Below are 19,373 nucleotides of genomic sequence, written 5' to 3'. Positions count from 1 at the left end.
TTACAACATCCCAAAGGATGGAGAAGGTAAAGAATGCTGTTAACCAGAAGTGATTTCAGCTGAAGTGTGATTGATTGTTTTTCAGATAAGCATTGCTAAATAAAAGTAGGAAGCAGGGCTTTTAAAAATACCTTTAAAATACTTGGCCTGGGGCACATGGGTGGCTCAGTGGGTTAAAGCCTCTGCCTTCGGCTCAGGTCATGATCCCAGGGTCCTGGGATTGAGCCCCCCATCAGGCTCTCTGCACAGCAGGGAGCCTGCTTCCCCCCTCTCTCTCTGCCTGCCTCTCTGCCTGCTTGTGATCTCTCTCTCTGTGTCAAATAAATAAATAAAAATATTTTAAAAATAAAATAAAATAAAATAAAAAATACTTGCCAAACTAACGCTTTGTTGACCTATGTGGGTTTTCCCTTTCCCGCCCTTTTCCCCCAGCCCCCATATCCAGTTGAGACTTCTGAAATGGAAAAGGGCCTCTGCAGGTCCTTGCTAGTAAATCAGAGCATTCCAGAAAGAGCTTTGGTTTGACTTTTGCTTGCAAAAGAATGTACTGTCTATTAAAACAGCAAGAGAAAACCACACTTGAGAACACAGCCTGATCTTGACCACCCAGAGGGCAGCCTGGCATCTTCTGTCAAGATCTGTCAGTCTTCTGAGAGATGACCAGGCCTGGAGCAGCCCTCACAGCCTCTGTCCACACAGTTAATCAGACGGTAATTTTTTCTGGTGACTATAGACTGGCCCAGGTTATTCCTACAGTCTATATTTATCATCTATAATATGGTATTGAGTACTTAAAACCTTCTGTCAAGGAAGTCCTGTTGCTTCACACGCATTAACTTAACAACCTCCAAATTTCTTCAAAAGTAAAAAGAACTGTCAGTCAGTGGAGAGTAAATTCATTACAATTAAGCACTAAGCTTCTTGTTTTTACTTCTCATTCAACTACACTGAATCTAAATTCAGCTTAATACAACTGGTAGACCAGATTAGGAACACCTTTTTCTTTTCTTTTTTTTTTAACATTTTATTTATTTATTTGAGAGAGACAGAGAGGCTGGGAGAGACAGAGCTTAAGTGGGGTGAGGGACAGAAAGAGAAGCAGACTCCTTGTGGAGCAGGGAGTCTCACGTGGGACTCGATCCCAGGATTCCAGGATCATGACCCAAGCCGAAGGCAGATGCCCTGAGGCGTCCCCTCAGATTAGGAACTCCTAAAGACGGGATCTGGGCTGCCATTTCCTTTCTATTTCCTTTGAGCATTAAGCATTCCATTTCTCCCATGAAAAGAATGACTTTAATTTGTCTTACTGACGAACTAACAATCTACAAATCTAATCCACTATGGGTTTGTGCTATGTAAATCCACACAAACCTACTATGGGTTGAAAAGGCACAGTCACCGCCTCTAAATCCTCCACCAACCATCAACAATTAAAACATTTTCCTCTATCATCTGTTTTCCAGATGGTAGTAACGTCTCCCTACTCCCGACCTTTGATCTAATTCTGGCTGAAAGAGGAGAGCTCGTCCCTAGCTGTTAAGGACCTAATGTGACCGTAGGCAGAAAGGCTCAAGGGATTTTAGTGTGGGGAGAGCTTTAAAGACCATTTACTTGGGAAACAGCAAATAGATTTCAGCCCTAGTGCCAACCTTTTTGGTAAGGGCTTCCTAGAGTCCTGTGCTGAGAGGCATTCTAGGCGTGAGCCGAACTCAGAGGGAAAGCTTCTGTGACTGACTTACTGCCACAGCTCTTGATTGAGGGTCACCAGGCTCAGGAGGGAGCCATGGCACAGAGCCATGTATTTGCCATTCCTGAGTTGATTCTACAATACGGAGCTAAAAGACTTGCAGTCCACTGTTTTCCCCACTTGACTTTTTAAAAAAGTAGAGGTCAAAGCAATCATAAAAATCTACTTTGAGATATTCACGACAATAAATATTTAAGAAAATCCATGCTCCCTGAAAGGGACCCCAGGCGAAGTCCTTGCTGACATGTCCCAGAGAGAGCCAAAAGTGGAATTTGTTTGTTTGTTTGTTTGTTTACAAGAGCAAGGGAGAGAGAGCATGAGTGGGGTGAAAGGCAGAGGGAGAAGCAGACTCCTTGCTGAGCAGGGAGCCTGATGTGGGGCTCGATCCCAGGATTTTGGGATTATGACCTGAGGCTGAGCCATCCAGGTGCCCTACTTTTAATTTTTTAAATATTTTTATTTATTTGAGAGAGAGAGAGAGAGAGATGAAGAATCTCAGGCAGATCCCACACTAAGAGCCAAACCTGAGATCATGACCTGAGCTGAAACCCTGAGTGAATGCTCAACCAACTGAGCCACTCAGGTGCCCCCAAAGGTGGAATTTCTAAGTTCTTGTTCAGTAGGAGCTGAGTAGTCCTCCAGCAGTTATGTGGCTTCTGTGATAGGACTGCATGGGGAAGGACGAAGAAAAAAAGACAAAGGTTTGAGAGTCAAGTAAATGTCAGTGATCCCAAAGACAAAGGAAAAATATTAAGCAGAAAAGTCAATGCGATGCTTGTTTTGATAGGAAAAATGGAGAATCAATTTCTTGAACTTGAACCAGAAAAGCTCTCTTCTTCACTCAGTCAATAATATTTACTTGCTTTCTGCTCTGCTCTTAACACTGATGGATCAAGTGGGTACAGACAAGGCAAAAGACATGGTTCCTTTCGTAGGCAGCTTAAAATCTCTCTCCGTCTCCCCTGAGGTGGGCTTGGATGCCAGAAGCCAAGTTAGCCCTCTGGAGAAACACAATTGGCCTCCCAACATCTACTCTGTGTTGTCAGCCAACTGGCTCCCAGGTGAGGAGAACATTTTTGGCAGTAACTGTAGTAGAGAGCAGGCAAGAGACCTTAAGAAAAGGCAAGGGAGAGGAGGCAGGCATGTGATTCTGGAGACAAATAAACACAATTAGCTGTGCTAGAAACAAACTGAAAAGCCTCTGTGGGAAGACTGATTCCCTATGCCAAGAAAGAAAACCAAAGGGAAATTCATTTTCAAAGAAACCTTTTACTTCCCCTGGCAGCCATGGGCCACTGACTGTCATAGTTTCCATCAAGTTCTTTCTCTTCTGGGTTTCCCCAACATCTCAAATACTATGGCAATGGTGCTTTATTTACCAGGTTTGCTGACCAGACAGAATCCACTAATGTTTCAGGCTGGTCATGTCATTCATGGAGACAATTCCAAGCCTTTCAGAGACATTCTGTCCCTCTGCACCTAAAGAGACTCAAATTGCTGCACTGGTCAGGGGATGGAATTGACAGAAATCATAGTCACATTCCTGGATTTCTGTTCTTCCACCAGATCTGGTTGTTGTGTAGGATTAGCTACAGCAGAGAGGCCTAGCGGCAAACCCCTAACATGGGGTTAACAGGACAGGCTCTGGAGTTAGGCAACTTGTACCATCGAAGCTTACAAATTGCGTGACCTTGGGCAAGTAATGTAATCTCCTTGTGTCTCATTGTCTTCATCTATAAGGATACAATAGCACCTGACTAATAAATAGGGTTGTTGTGAATTTTTAAGAATTTTAATAAAAGAGTCCTTATCTTTTAGAAATGCATACTAAAATACTCACAAATAATAATATGAATTCTGGGATTTGCTTCAAAATCATTTGGAGGTCATGGGACGCCTGGGTGGCTCAGTTGGTTAAGCAGCTGCCTTCGGCTCAGGTCATGATCCCAGGGTCCTGGGATCGAGTCCCACATCGGGCCTTGCTCGGCAGGGAGCCTGCTTCTCCCTCTGCCTCTGCCTGCCATTCTGTCTGCCTGTGCTCGCTCTCTCCCACCCCTCTCTGATAAATAAATAAAATCTTTAAAAAAAATTTCGTTTAAAAAATCATTTGGAGGTCAGGTATATTTATGAAGAAGTTGGCCATAAGTTTGTATTTGTTGATGTCAGGGGATGGGTACATGGGGGTTTATGATACTGTTCTGTGCACCCTCCATCTTTTTGAAATAGTTCTATAAAAGGAAGTTTGAGAGAGAAAAAGAAGATAATATGTATAAAGCTGCTAGCACACAATATGATGTGCTCAATAAATGTAATGTTAGAGATCAGACAGGGTCTTGACGGCACACTTGCTAGGTCAAAGGGGCATGAGGATAGCAGCCTACCTGTCTAGAGACCCAGATGGGTCCTGGGGCCAGCAGTGGGGGAGGGGGAAGCCAGACAAGCCCGGTACTTCATCGTCAACTCATCCGTTACTGCCTAGCCTTTTCACCATCAAACCTGTTTTAAATTAATTATTATTCAATCTCTATGTTTTGAAAGTTTACTAAATCAACCAAGTCCAATAAGTATTCATTATCCCTCATCTTTTAGTTAGACACAAGTCAGGGTCTGAGTCAGCTTTTGATGAACTGGTGATTGGCTCCAAACTGAGTCGCCATCACAGTCCAAAGCAAAGCACTTCCCAGCTTTAATGGCCTGAGCAGCACACATATATGCAGTTTTGCAGGCACAGGAGATAATGAAAAAATGCCCCCTCCCCCACCTCCCAGCCCCTGCCACCAGTCTGTGCCTCCAATAGGTTCAGGAAACTGCATGTATACTTTCAGAGTCAGTTTCAGAAACTCCCAACTCCTGGAATCCCCTAGATAGGGCAATGAGCTGGATGGACAGAAAAATCCACCCTGGATTTTCACCAACCTAAGGGAGTCCTTACTTAACTCACACTCATCCGCTCCATGCCTTCTCACAAACAAGGAATCAGCCAGCTCTGACACTAACTGTAATGGCCTTGGGCTAGCTATTTCATCTTTGTCTTGTCCTTTGTAAACTGGGATCATCTTCCTTCCAGGGCTGTGTTAGGGATTAGAGATAACGTAAATAAACTACATTGCACAATGCCTGGCACATGGTAATTCCTCAGTTCCTAGGAGCTACGTGAGGTCTCTCTATCCTTGTGTGTATGCATGGGTGTACTGTTATTACCTCCTTGGGAATTTGGTTCATGTTTAGACCCAGTGGTTCCCCCAGGCCATAAGACATACTGAAACCACATAATTATAGTTTAATATTTTCTCTTTCATTTGATAAAATTTTAATGCAGCTGCCTTCAATCTCCTGATGTATAGGTAACTATGTTTCTGTCACCAATACCTACATGTCCTCGCCTGTGTGATTCCCTCTTCTCCTTCCATATTTTGTGACCATATCTTTTAAAAAAAAAAAATTACAAAAGGTTAAAAAGGAGAAAAATGTGGTCCAATTCAAGTCTAGCAGGCCATTCCTATTACTACTGTGAAATGCCTGCTGAGTGTCCACCCTATATATGTATATGGTGGAGAGTCAATGGATGAGATGACTACAAATGATAAAGCCAGAATCCCATCAGCAAAGACTTCAGTAACGATCAGTAGTGGCAAGCTAGGCTTCTCTGGGAAGTTTAGAGCCAATTGGAAATCTTTATCTTATTCTTAATCTTACCTAAAACCAGCATGCTCTTTCCCCTTATCCTGAGTTATTTTTCTTCAAAACATTTTTCACTACCTCAAAGTATGTATTTCCTGATTTATTTGTTTATTGTCTGTCTCCCCCACCCAGAGAGAATAGATGTTACCTGAAAGCAAGGGTCTTGATCACGTCTGTATCTCTAACAACACTGTTGAACGAGTGCCAAGCATGGACTAGGCCCTTGAAAAATATTTTCCTCTCTCCAAACACCCAGCAACAAAAAGGCATCTAGGTCTGCAATCCTGCCCTATGTATTCCTCACACGGCTGACCACTGGGACCCAGTGCAGAAGACAGAGTGTAAATAGCTAAGCATGTAGCTAAGCTCGTAGGATAGGAAGCAGTGTCATGTGAGGGGAGGAAAAATGAAGCAGAAGAAAGTGATTTCGTTGGGGCCTTATGTGCACCACATACAGGTACCATTCCGATTGTTGCCCCTGTGCTATTGCTTAAGCTGTTTCTCCCATTAGAAATACCCACCTCTTGACCTAAATGATACCCCCTTCCAGATCTCACTCGGGTTTTTTCTCCTGAATTATGCTGACTTTAAGAGATCATGGTGACTGACCTCTGCTAAACCGAGTGGAACCCCCTTCCCTACCAGTGCTTTACAGCCCTGCCCATAACTATAAGCAGTTCAAAGTTTCCTTTCTTCTTCATAAGAGAAAAAATTGATGTTCCAAATGCAGTGTAAGCTCCTTAAGCAGAAGCCTGCTTTATGTTTCTCCTGAATCCCTCAAAGTAACTTGGACAGCGTTAGGCACTTACTGCGCAGTCAAAAAAAATCCCCACACATGAACTGACATATTTCCAATTTGAATCCCACCTCTGCTGCTCAGGCATGATTCCACCTACTCCCCACAAGAACGTCTGTTTCCTTTTTCTCCCTCATCCTTCCAAGGGCTCCTCTATCAGAATGACCCTCCAGCTGCAGAGATCTAAAATATTACCATCTTAACTGAGACTGAAAGGTGTCAAGGACCCTGACAGCTGCAACTCACAAGGTGGCATTCCATCCAGAGACTTAAGCCATAAACAAGTCATCATTCAGAATGCTTTAAGGAGGGGCGCCTGGGTGGCTCAGTTGGTTAAAGCCTCTGCCTTCGGCTCAGGTCATGATCCCAGGGTTCTGGGATCGAGCCCCACATCACCTCTCTCTCTCTGCCTACACATGTGATCTCTGTCTGCCAAATAAATAAATAAAATCTTTAAAAAAAAAAAAGAATGCTTTAAGGAAGGGAAAGAAAAAAAGGCCACAGAACCCAAGAGACACCTACAGCGCTCATGAATGAACCTGAACCCTTCACCAAGCCAAGGCCTGCTAAGTCAGTTTCTACCTGAGATGCTGCCCAGTTTCAATGACATTCCTGCAGCTTTACCTGAACCTGGGTGGGTGACATTCTAGTACTGCAGCCAGTTCCAAACTCAGCATATGCGTGAAACTAATTCCACATTCTGAAGTGTTCAGGGTTCCTGGCAGCTCAAGAGAATAACACCAGTGCCTTTATTTTGCTTAAGTCCGGGAATAAAAAAGCTAAGATGGAACTCTTGGAATGAGTTCTTTGGACAGACTTAAGTATACCACAGAGAATATAAATTTTCTAATTCAAGAGCCATTATACTTCAACAATGATTTTACATCATCCTCCCTTTTTCATCCATTTTTAAAAAGTTCTTTACCAATCCCCTGCAGAGTCTAAAAGAGGGTGGTTTTCACCAAAAAAGGGTTTATATCTCACAGAAGTATGATCTATAAACCATATTTAGCAAAGCACGTATGTTTTAATTCCATCTCTAATTGGTTGGGGTAGGTATAGCCCTCCTCTGGTTTCCCACCTACGGACTTACCTTAACCTCTTGGGTATTCTCTTAGACCTAAAGAGCAGGTGTCAAGGATAAAGCAAATGCAGAGTTTCAAGCTACTGATGAAAAGCAACAAACTCTTAATTCCTTGAGAATAGAAACATGTTTTCTTCTTTGCTTTTCTTAATCTTGGACTGCATCACCCTAGAAGGATAAATGTCATGGCCCTTAATGCTAGCTACCTCTCAAGGCCAACAGTAACTTTAAAAATCAGTAACCTTTGCTTTGATCTTCAAATCCTAGGAACTGGGAATTGGTTAAAGTTAAAATGTCAGCTCAGCCTGGAGGATGAACTCTCTCCCTTTGGTACTTCTCTGGGTGTACTTCTCTCAAAATTTTGAAGTCTCCCATTACCTCTGTTTTACATTAACATTCATCATAATTATTATTAATTCATTCATTCAACAAATACTATTCTGATATAGTATTGAAATCTCTTCACATAGAAAATATTAATAGTTTACTGACTATCTAGATGGCTTGGAAGCTTGTCCCCTCCCAGACATGCAGGTAGGTTTTCCTTAAGCCCCAGGCTTAACTCAACCTGATCATCCAACCCAGTTGATTTACGACAGAGAGCAGAGGTTCACCACTTCTGCGGAAGTGTGGTTTCTGAACATCATGTGGGAGAACGTGAAGTCTAATTCTTCTACTCTAAACTTGTCAGTAGATAACCAACTAGCCCCCTCCTATTTACCCTTGGCCTGAACTTTGCTTTGGTCTGGCCATTTTAGCCCTGTGTACAGGTATTAGAAAACCATGATAAATACTTCCCCCAATTTTTAAAAGGGATTGTCATCTCTAAAACTTACCTGCGAGCCGTATCCTCCATAATATTTGACAAGTGAATGAATGAATGAGTCTGTAATATCTGATGAACGAATGAATGAATGAGGGCATGCATGAACAAGGTATCTTTTTGTTCCCACACCACTGAGAAATCCATCAAGATCTCACTCCGCAGCGTTAGTGTTCAGGTTCCTTCTCAGGCAGGACTACCAAAGCCCCATCATGTATTTCAGCAATTCATGGCACGGAGCATCATAAACAGCCTGAATAAGGAAGCATAAAGTAGATCAGGCAGCAGAGAAGGCCTTCTAGCCACATACAACAGGAAAGCTGAGTGGAAGCTACAAGACCTAGACTGAGAGTTTGTTTTGAAGCCCTAACTTAAATTATTTATTTATTTATTTAAAAGAGTTTATTTATTTGACAGACAGAGATCACAAGTAGGTAGAGAGGCAGGCAGAGAGAGAGAGGGAAGCAGGCTCCCTGCTGAGCATAGAGCCCAATTCGGGGCTCGATCCCAGAATCGAGATCATGACCTGAGCAGGAGGCAGAGGCTTAACCCACTGAGCCACCCGGGTGCCCCCATTATCTAAATTCTTATGTTGAAGCCCTAACCTCTCCTGTGATGACTTGATATTTGAACGTGGGGCCTTTGAGAAGTAAGTAGGTATAGATGAGATCATTACCACTGGGTCTCCATGATGAGAGGAGTGTCCTTTTAAGAAGAGGAAAAGAGCTCTTGCTCTGTTGCCCTCCCTTCTGTCCCCTCCACCCTCCTCTGCCATGGGAAGACACAAGAAGGCAGCCATCTGTAAACCAGGAAAGTGGCCCTCACCAAGAACTGAATCTATTGGCACCTTGATCTTGAACTTCCTAGTCTCCAGAAATGTGAGAAATACACTTCTGTTGTTTAAGCCACCTAGCCTGTGGCATTTTGTTATGGCAACCGGAGCATATTAAGACATAAGGCCATTTCCCTGTTATTTAAACTGTCTCCTAGATGCAGGAATCTAGATGTTAGAGAAATGGCAACAAACCAGTACTGGGGCAATAAAGAGCTCCCATAAAGAATGTGGGCCCAGCTCCGCTTCTTGGGCAAGTCACAGCCTGTCTCCTCATCTGTACAATGGGGCTCATCATAGTTCCTATCTCACAGGATTGTCCTGAGAATTAAATGAAGTTGACACACACTTCCCCGACACTAACAAGTGCTCGATCAACAGTTATTATTTTTACAACGCTGAAGCCAGACTCATGCTCTAGTTGTAATTCTTTCTTGTAGGGTCTGCTAATCAGAAGAAGCAGAAAGATGTGGTGGACCGAGCCGTGTAGCAGTCATCAGAAACCCCTGTTTGAGTCCCTGTTTTTGACACTGTCTCATTGTGACTTTGACAAATGCCTTACCCTCACCAACCCCAAGTTCCCGTCATCTGTAAAAAAAAATTTTTTTAAATCAGTATGATGATATCTGTTCTCTAGGCCTCCAGAGGATGAATGCAAGTTGTATTTGATGAGGAAAATAAAAGCACTTCGAAATCTGTCCAGCAGATGCTCAAAGGAATGTGGAAAGAGGTGAATTTGTCGATATTAATTAAATACCTCTAAAGCTCTAAAACAATGTTTTTCAAACTCTTTGACTGCAATGCATTAAAAGAAATGCATTTTATTGCAAACCAGGCACACAGTGATCACTAAAACAAAAACTTAGCAAAATAATTCTTACGTTACTTTGTTTACAAAGTAATCAGTCTCCCTCCATTCCTTCCTTCCTTCCTTCCTCCTTCCTTTCTCCTTTCTTCCTTCCTTCCTCTTAATGCAGGTCATTAATTTCACAAGGCATGGTCCTAAATTTCAATTCTCACTAGGCATCAGAGTAATTTTAAAAATCTGATGCCTGGGGCGCCTGGGTGGCTCAGTGGGTTGAGCCGCTGCCTTCGGCTCAGGTCATGATCTCAGAGTCCTGGGATCGAGTCCCGCATCGGGCTCTCTGATCGGCCGGGAGCCTGCTTCCCTCTCTCTCTCTGCCTGCCTCTCCATCTACTTGTGATTTCTCTCTGTCAAATAAATAAATAAAATCTTAAAAAAAAAAAAAAAATCTGATGCCTGCACCCTACCCATTAAAATTTGGAAGCAGGGGTGCCTGGGTGGCTCAGTTTGGGCGTCTGCCTTCAGCTCAGGTCATGATCCCAGGGTCCTGGGATGGAGCCCTGCATGAGGCTCCCTGCTTAGAGGGAAGCCTGCTTCTCCCTCTCACACTTCCCCAGCTTGTGTTCCCTCTCTCACCGTGTCAATCTCTATCAAATAAATAATCTTAAAAAAAATTCTGAATCAATGGTTTTGTGGTGGGGCTGAGGCATCAGCATTCTTAAGAGTGCCCCAGTTTCTAGTTCACAGCCAAAAAAAAAAAAAAAAACCCACTGTGATATTTACATCCTGGTCTGCTAAACACTCTCTGCCCCCAGAATGGCTGCCCCACCCCCACCATGCTGAAATTCTGTGGCTTACCCTGAGTGGATTACTCACTGAGTGGCTCCAGTGCAAAAAAAGGTAAACACAGAAAGACAGGAAGATCAAAGCAGAGCCTGGGTTTTATGGGAGGTCTCCTATCTTCTCCCAGATGGCTGGTAACCCCATGCAGAGTAAAAAACTGAAGTGGATCTGGACCTTTCTTTAAATTAAAAAGTAAAGGGATCCCTAAAGAAGTTGCTGGAGTAGGAGGGGCTAAGAAAAAGAAAAAGGGAAACTGCCAGACCTTGCTGATAGCCTGTTAACACAGCAGAGAAAGCTCTGACCCTGACACAGACAAGGGCCTGAGGAGATCCTGGAGATTAGCTCAGTTGGAAGGAGCTTCCCAGCCTGGCTATCTCCTTCCCAGGTTAGCCTAGATGAGATGGTCTAGATGAAACCGTAAGGGCCTCCACCCACACAGCTCATGATTCCTCTACACCAGAGAAGTGTGGGGGGATTGACTGTTCTGTTCACCTGGCTGGAGTCATCTTCAGCCTATACTTGGCTACCTAGCAGAACCAGGGCAGAGCCTGGGCCAGAATGCAGAAGGAACCCTGGGGGCCCGAGGTGTCTCTGCCCTACCCTGTCACTGCCCTACTCTCAGACACAGATGGATGGGATCAGGGCCTGGATTGGTTCTGTCTACAATGAGTTAAATGACCAAAGCTGTCCGTTTGAAGCCTAGTCCTGGATTTACTAACCAGACATAATAGTAAAAGTTATAATTTACCGAGCATTTCTATACATTATCTCATTTAATTCCACAATATCTCTTCAGGCACTAGTTATACAAAATCTAAGGTTTAAGGAAATTACCCAGGGATATGCCAGGATGCTAACGCAGGTTGATGCCCACTCCAGATCCCATGCTCCAGTCCAGAGTTTCTCAGAACTACTGACATTTCAGTTGGTCATTCTTTGTTTAGGAAGCTGTCCTTGGCATTACATTATGCTTAGGAGCATCTCTGGCCTCTGCCCATTACATGCCTTAACATCCCTCTCCTCTCCAGCTGTCATAATAAAAAATGTTTCCAGACATTATCGGATGTGGGGAGCAGAGGAGGGGATTACTACTCTAGTCTAAACCATCACCAGGCTGTCTTGTTTCCTGGTACTTTATAGGTACATTAACAATTACTTAGAAGAGAGAGTTGGAACCAAACACTACTGTGGAGGTGAAAATCAGAATATGCTAGGAAAGTCCTGTATAACAGTAATACCACCTTATGCTATAGTTATATATCACAACTCACTTAGTATTTTTATAGGCATTATCTCCTTTCACGGCATATGACTGCATAGCAGGAGCTCATTCCAAGAGCTAATCTACCTCAAAAATATGAACACTATTAAGAGATCCATATATTTAGTCTTCTCCAAGAAATTGAGGGAAAATAACAGGTAGTGAAATCCACACGACTCCTTAGTCCCATAAGCCATGAGAAGAAAAAACTTTTGCCACTGCATAGTCCTAAGGGAGCACCTTATGTGAACTCTTGTGGAGGACAAGTCTGCTTCTACCTGTCTCCTGCACACACCTGCCTAAAACAGAGAACTCACTAAACATTTTACCAAACATCTATTTCACAGCAACCCCTAGCTATTTGATTGATTAAAACTAAGGTAAAATTCTTTTTGCACATTTTACATCTCACTAATTTGTATTACAACAAAAATCATAGAATCGGAAAAAAAGTTAATGTCAATATTTATGAAAGAGCCGAGAGCTTAGTGCCAAGTCATTCTTCATTTAACAAAGCAGATCGAAATTCGAGTTTAAGTAAAACAAACGTGCACCAGAATCATCCTTTTCAGTACATGCCAAGAGAACGGTAGCTATTATATTAGAATAGTATTTGACTGATCAAGGAAAAAAATTATAGGAGTTTTAAAGTTTTTTCCTTTAGATTTTCATCAAACTGTTATACCTAATATACAATAAAAATAAGAATGTTCATTAAAAAAAAAAACTAAATTCAAAATAAAACAGCTAGCAATAGCTGCTTTTTAAGGTCACTTCAAAAATTCCTGAGAAGCTAGGAGAGTAAAAACAAAATGTTCCCATTCACGTATTCATTTGCAAAGCTCAGCAGAGGAAATATCATTATCTTGGAAATAGTAAATTCATACATGGCTTCAAAGGTATTTTATTTATTTATTTTTTAACAGATTTTATTTATTTATTTGACAGACAGAGATCACAAGTAGGCAGTGAGGCAGGCAGAGAGGAGGAAGCAGGCTCCCTGCTGAGCAGAGAGCCCGATGTGGGGCTCAATCCCAGGACCCTGGGATCATGACCTGAGCCAAAGGCAGAGGCTTTAACCCACTGAGCCACCCAGGTACCCCTTCAAAGGTATTTTAATATAAAACTATTAATAAACAGGGACACCTGGATGGCTCAGTCATTATGCATCTGCCTTAGGCTCAGGTCATGATCCCAGGGTTCTGGGATTCAGTCCCATATCCGGCTTCCTGCTCAGTGGGAAGCCTACTTCTCCCTCTCCTACTCCCCCAGCTTGTATGCCCTCTCTCGCTGTGTCTCTGTCAAATAAATAAATAAAATCCCCTCGCCGAAAAAATACTATCAATAAACAGTATTAATAACAAGAATAGCTAGACTCTTTGGAGCACTTGTGTCAGACACTGGATTCAGTGTTTTACATGCAGAAATCTCATCGCAACCTCGTGGGGGGCACACTCATTAGCATCTTCATTTTAAGGTAAGAAAACTGAGTCTGAAAGAGATGAAATCACTTGCCCAAGATCACAGCTAGATCAAGATCCAAGCTCTGGGTATATGAAGCTCATGTTATATAACCTTAAAAAAAATTGGTAATTTAGGGGAAAAAATGGAAAAAGGATATGTTAATTTTTCACACTGTATGCCATGGAATCCCAAAACTGAAACACGTTTGCAGAACTCACTCTCTTCCCCTTCCTTCTATAGAGATCTTTCACATAAAAACTCAAGTACCAGGCATTAACTATATGTAGGGTAGGTGATTTCCTGGGTACCTTTTTTTGGTGAGAAAACAAATCTTTCTGTTTGTTTTGTCTTCTATAAAAATGCACAGTGATGGAATCTGCCTGGGAAACAGTACCTTGAAAGAGAGAAGAAAGGCTTATTTTCTCCAGCCCAGTAGGCCATGAGGTATAACAACAGATGATGGAACCAACTTTTTTACATGCACAGGAGAGCACATTCACCCAAATAAGGGCTGTACTTCAAAGCAATTACTTTCCAGTCCTAAACACATTTGCATATCTGTACTTGATGCCCCTCTTAAAACTGCCAGTCCTTCAAGAGGACTTTCATTACTTTAATGGGCATACTTCCTATTACAACCTCAATTCCTCACCTCAAAAACCAGAGTTGATCCCACTTGGTATTTGGCTGTTTCCCAACTGAGGGAGGTTTGCCATCACAGAGGCAATTCAATAAATGTGTTACAAACTCTGAAGGTAACTCCAAGGCAGGAGCTCCAAAATTATGCTCAGCAATGACAGCATCACTAAAATCAGTCCACAGCGTGCCAAGATGAGTCTTCTGAAGGGGAGAAATACTCATTTGAATGTATAAATACAGACATATTTATTTTAACATTTGGATAAAGAATTGAAAGAATCAGCTAGCTGTGGCTAAGTAAATAAATATGCTGTGCAATAATGATAATGCAGATTTTAGTGCAAAGTTCTGACCACCCCCTTAATGAAACAAAAGCATGTCCTGAAATGATACTTGCAAAATGAATAAATCTGTTTTCGTTAATTTGCAATAATTATTGAAGAGATTTCCTTTTCATGAAGGAAAAAAAAAAAAAAAAGAGGCCCAAAATAAGCTAGATGCCAAAATAGTTCTTGGTCCTCCCAGGAAGCTTAAATCTCAGTGTGTGTGTCAGAATACCGACCTATATCTACAGCAGAGAAGGAAAGGAGTGGGGATCATCTCTCTTCCCCTGCCCTTCAAAGCCCAGGAAACTTCCAGGGGAGAAATCCACTCAGTAGGATTCCTGGAACCCCGGGTAGTCCTAAATTAACTTATATGGAATAATTAAACTAATTACCATACAAAATTAACCATATGGATAAGTTAATATACAATGTCATATTATTTAACTAGTTGAAGGGAGCTGGATACCCAAAATAAACAATAGGGGCAAAAACAAAAAACAAACAAAAAAAACAGAAAATGAACTGGTCATTTGTTTATCTTTAGACATGCATTTGGCTACTCATTCACTGAGGCACGAAGCAAACTAGTGTCCTGCCAGGGACCTGGTCAAGGGTGTAGCAGCAGAGGGGTGGGTACCGGCTGTGAATATCTTAAGAGGGTAGTCAAAGGCCGTCCACCTTCCATGCAGGCAACTTCCTATTAACTTCAGTAAAGGAAGTCCATACCAACACAAACCAAAACTGTACACTAGTTCTCCTGTTTACTCGGCTGTGGAATGCAGTGCCTTTGTGGGTGGTGTGTGTCCGTGTGAGCGTGCGTGCACGCCCCTCCTCTTGCTGATTTTCCTCCAGTTTTTACTCAGAAACAGCTCCTCACTGTATAGGAGAGTGGGGAGCAAGTAACACAAGTGGGTCTAAGAATTAAATACACCTTTATTATGAGTTGTGTCTAAGGTACACACACAGGTAGAGCTTCTCCGCACATTTGCAATCTCACTCTTTTTACTCTTTTAAGCCCAGACTGTTCTCAATAGGTCCCGGGGCAAAATCACTTCTAACCCAGCTTAGAAATAGGCGAAGCATTAAAAACCCCGTCCGGGCCCGCGGATCTGCCCCCGTCGGTCTGTGCTCCAGGGCCCACAGATGCACTGGAAGCTGCGGTGCCCTCGCTGCCTTCAGGTCCCCGCGCCGGTCAGCGAGGCGCGCCCCTCCCTAGGTCCCTCCCGCCCCCGGTCTGTGGTGGCCTGGTCTTGCTCTCCGGAAAGCATGCCCTCTCGAGGTTTCCATGACCCCATTCCAAGGAGAGTGTGCGTCCCCTAGGCCAAGACGTTCCGCGAGTCCCTGCTCCCTCACCCCTGACCCCAGCCCCCCCCCCGGGTCCCCCGCCGCGGCGTTCCATCCCTCCGACTCCCTATGCCGCACAACGTATCCCCGGCTTGCCGCACAACTCCGTTTCCCGCGCCCCCTCCAGGAGAGGCCCCTCCATCCTTCCCCCAAAAAGGCACAAGCCTCGCCAACCCCCGACCCTTTCCCGGGCTCCCCTCCCGCCCCGCCCGCCTCTGGCTTCTTCCCCTTCACACTCCGCTCCCGCCTTCAGTTCCCCTCCGCCCTGCGGAGGGCGCCCCAGGAATGCCGACAGGACACCCTCGTTCCGGCAGCGAACCTCTCCAACGTTGCGGTCCTGACCCCTCAGTCCTCCAGGCTCGGGCTCCGGGAGTCCCCAACGTCTGAATCCTGACCTGCCGCCTGACTCTCAGGGCTCGAGCTCTGCGACTCCACAACACTGGAGCACTGACCCTGGTCCACGGCCTCGGGTTCCTCAACATCCCGATTCTGGACACCCTCGGAGCTCGGGGTCTGGGGCTCCCCAAGCCCTCTGTGCTGACATACCCCCCGGCACCCGCGCTCGAGCCCCGGGGCTCCCCAACGGCGCGGTCCTGACCTCCCCTCCCCCCGCTCGCCCGCCGGCTAGGAGCCCCCGACTCACCGGCAGGGGCGGCGGCTGAGCCTGCGAGACAACCCAACCCAGCCTGGCCGCACTCCGGCTTGGGTCCCCAGCTACCAGCTTTCCGCAGGCGGCTGTGACTGCGGCGGGCACGGCACAGGGGAGCGGCCCGGGGGAGGGGACCGCCGGGGGGCGGGCACCGCCCGGCTCCGCCCCTTCCCGGCCGGAGGCGGGATGCGCCGACCCGCGCGCCCACCGCGCCCGCGGTGCCGCCTCGCCGAGGAAGTTGAGTGACACCTCTTCCTTCCACCCGGGTCTGACCCACGCAGCCCCCTTTCAGCCGGGAAGGCCCGAGAGCTGGAGAGAGAGAGACACGTTCATTACTGTCCTGTCTGTTCGAAGAACCCACTCCAGGGGGCCGTTTCCGAGTTTTTTTTTGCTTTTTGCTTTTTCGACGTGTTTCTGGAGGAGGGGAACGGCGGCAACAACAGCAAACTTCATCTTTGATCTCAGGACCGACTCAAATTCTGGCCTCCGAACCACACATCTGCACATTCTGGGTCGTTTTGCCTGTGAGATCCTACTTTAACACACCAAGGAGGGCCCTTGCAGACACATTTTCACGCCCCTGAAACACACCCGGGAAGTGCTCTCCTGTGACTTACGCACCACACAAACACACCTCTTACACTGACATGCGAGGGACCCATGTCTCTACCCCTAAATCCTCAATCCACAGCGGGCTAGCCAGTGTGCAGTGTCAATGATCTAAATACAAGGGGACAGGGCAGGAGAGGAAATGCCACATCTGGTCCCAGACTTGCTCTCTTTGCCCACAATGTCTGTATTTTACCAGGACAAAAATACACTTAAGATGTAGGGGCATCAATTAACAAATCAGATTGGCTTTGCTATGAAAAAGCCTTCTCCGTTATCTGGTAAAAAAAGAAAAACCGATCAGATCCTGAGAAGATGGCCTGAATCAATTCTCCTGGAGGAAGAATGTTTGATTCAACTCATTACTTTTCTGAGACACTGGGGCCTTGCTCTGGCTTGTTGAAACTTGACACTTTGCCCTTAGACCACCCTGCTCCAGTGACATGTTTAACACCACCTCACACTCGTGCTGTGTTTTCACTTTTCAAAACATTTTAAAATCCATTATTGTCTTTATCTTCAACGAAACAGCATGAAGCAAAGATAGTAGGTTCTCCAACAAGGTCATTTGAGCTTCATAAATGAAGACTTTTAGATCCAGCAGTCCAACGGACAGGTTTAAAGCTGAATCAGGACTAGGAAAGAGTAAGGGACCCTGTCTTCAGGGCCGCTGATATTCCCACAGAATCACAGGTCCAGCACACACAGTTACTGGTGGAAATGTCACAGAAGACCCTTGGCAGATTTGCCCTCTCCATCTCTGTTTCACCCCCAAAGATGTCAGGGAATTCTCCCATACTCACAAAAAAACAAGCCCTCAATATTAATAGGCATTTATTTTTTGGCCAGAGATCATAAATTACAGCAGAACTGATTGACAGGGGATTAAAAAGTCTCCCTTTTTCCTCTCTCTGCCACTCTAGAAAGAAAATTACAGGTTAGCAAATATGAAGGCCCAACCACGGTTCAATCCAGCTGAAGGGGGCTGTCAGACCTGAGGAGTCTGTGAAACGGATGTTAATTATGCCTGCAGCTTTTCTTCTCCCCGGAGAGTCCCTCCACCTGGAGCGAGGAGAGGGTTCTCCAGTCTTAAATAAAAACCAACAAGTCCTTTAAGATTTTCTCTGTGTCACAGTAAGAAAATGGTAAGTGGGGACCCCTGGGTGGGTAAGTGGTTAACTGTCTGATCCCAGCCAGAGTCCTGGGATTGAGTCCCTTGTCAGGGTTCTTGCTTGGGCGGGCGGCTGGGGGTGGGGGGGGTTGTACGACACACGACTGGGCTGGCTCGCTCTCTCTCTGGCAAGTAAATAAATAAAATATTTAAAAAAAAGGAAGAGGAAATGGTAAATATTCCTTTCCTATGAGACTTTATCTAGGGAACGGGTATGAAAGTGCAGCCTCAAGTGTAAGGGGTGTCAGGCATTTTTATCTGGGGGCAGAGGATTCTGTTTTACAAGTGGTGCGTCCAGGCCACGAGATAAAGAGAGCTGGTTTCTCATTTGTCTCATGTTTTTTTCTCTAAAGTATGGTAAATGTTACCACCTTAACCTTTTGAAAACACTTTTAATTGTGGTAAACATAATAAAAAAATTTGCCACCTTAACTATTTTTTAAATGTACAGTTCAGTAGTGCTAAGTACATCCACATTCTTCATGACTTTTAAAACTACTTAGATCTCACGCTACCTTCTTCCATTTTTTACTTGGAGGTAATGGCCCACTTCAGTTTGGGTGGTACAAGTGACATTTTGGTAATTCTGGAAAAAAGATCCCTAAAGTAACCTTACTATTTTTGAATTAATAATAAAAGCCTCCTAGATCTTTCGCAAGGATAGTAGGAAGGCCTTTAGTATATAGAAAGTCACGGCCAACCTCCCTCCGTGTAATACTTTCATCTGACAACAACATTTTGACTTGTGATTTTCCCAAAAGCTTGAAACAGGCAAGGTCTGGGATAGTACAGAATTTCCTTCAAAAGGAATATTAAACTGCTAACCCAATCAACATTCTATCAACACATTCCCTGTCCAGACTGCCCTTGAGAGCCACAGACACAGCCAATATACAGCATAATTAAAAAATAAATATGCAAGATTAAGGAGCTATTTTTGTCCCAAACTCTAACAAAATAATTTGGTCCATTTTATGTTGTATACATACCACAATGACACTGTTTTTCTATTGCTTTCATAATGTGTTTACATAGCATTGTTTTTTCCAAGAAGCTCAAAGTGCATGTGATGACATTGTATTCCTAAACTTCATGTATTTTATGAGAAGTAGGAAGTGGACAGGAACTGTTAGCCTTACAGTGACACGGAGAAATTGAAGTGTGCTGTAGTTAAACCATCTGCTGGACATCTCTACTGGTTTATACTGGTCTATCCCAAAAGACCTACTCCTGAAAACTCATACAACAAAGAGTGTTGGTTAAAAATCCAAGTTAGGGGCACCTGGGTAGCTCAGTCAT

General features: G+C 44.3%; 1 protein-coding gene across 2 annotated transcripts in view; it reads right to left on the bottom strand.

The window, feature by feature from the left end:
• Positions 1-16,477, bottom strand: part of PAQR8 (progestin and adipoQ receptor family member 8) — a 40,977-nt gene extending 24,500 nt beyond the window's left edge. The window contains exon 1 of one of the 2 annotated variants that reach the window (XM_004771879.2): positions 16,289-16,477. The gene's annotated coding sequence lies outside the window, so the exon portion shown is untranslated. The remainder of the gene's footprint in view (positions 1-16,288) is intronic. The other variant, XM_004771878.3, reaches the window with a different exon arrangement.
• Positions 16,478-19,373: the final 2,896 nt, after the last annotated feature.

The sequence above is a fragment of the Mustela putorius genome, unplaced genomic scaffold, assembly GCF_011764305.1.
Source record: "Mustela putorius furo isolate JIRA1106 unplaced genomic scaffold, ASM1176430v1.1 tig00003983_pilon_pilon_pilon, whole genome shotgun sequence".
Taxonomy (NCBI): domain Eukaryota; kingdom Metazoa; phylum Chordata; class Mammalia; order Carnivora; family Mustelidae; genus Mustela; species Mustela putorius.
This window is presented reverse-complemented; position numbering and strand designations above follow the sequence as displayed.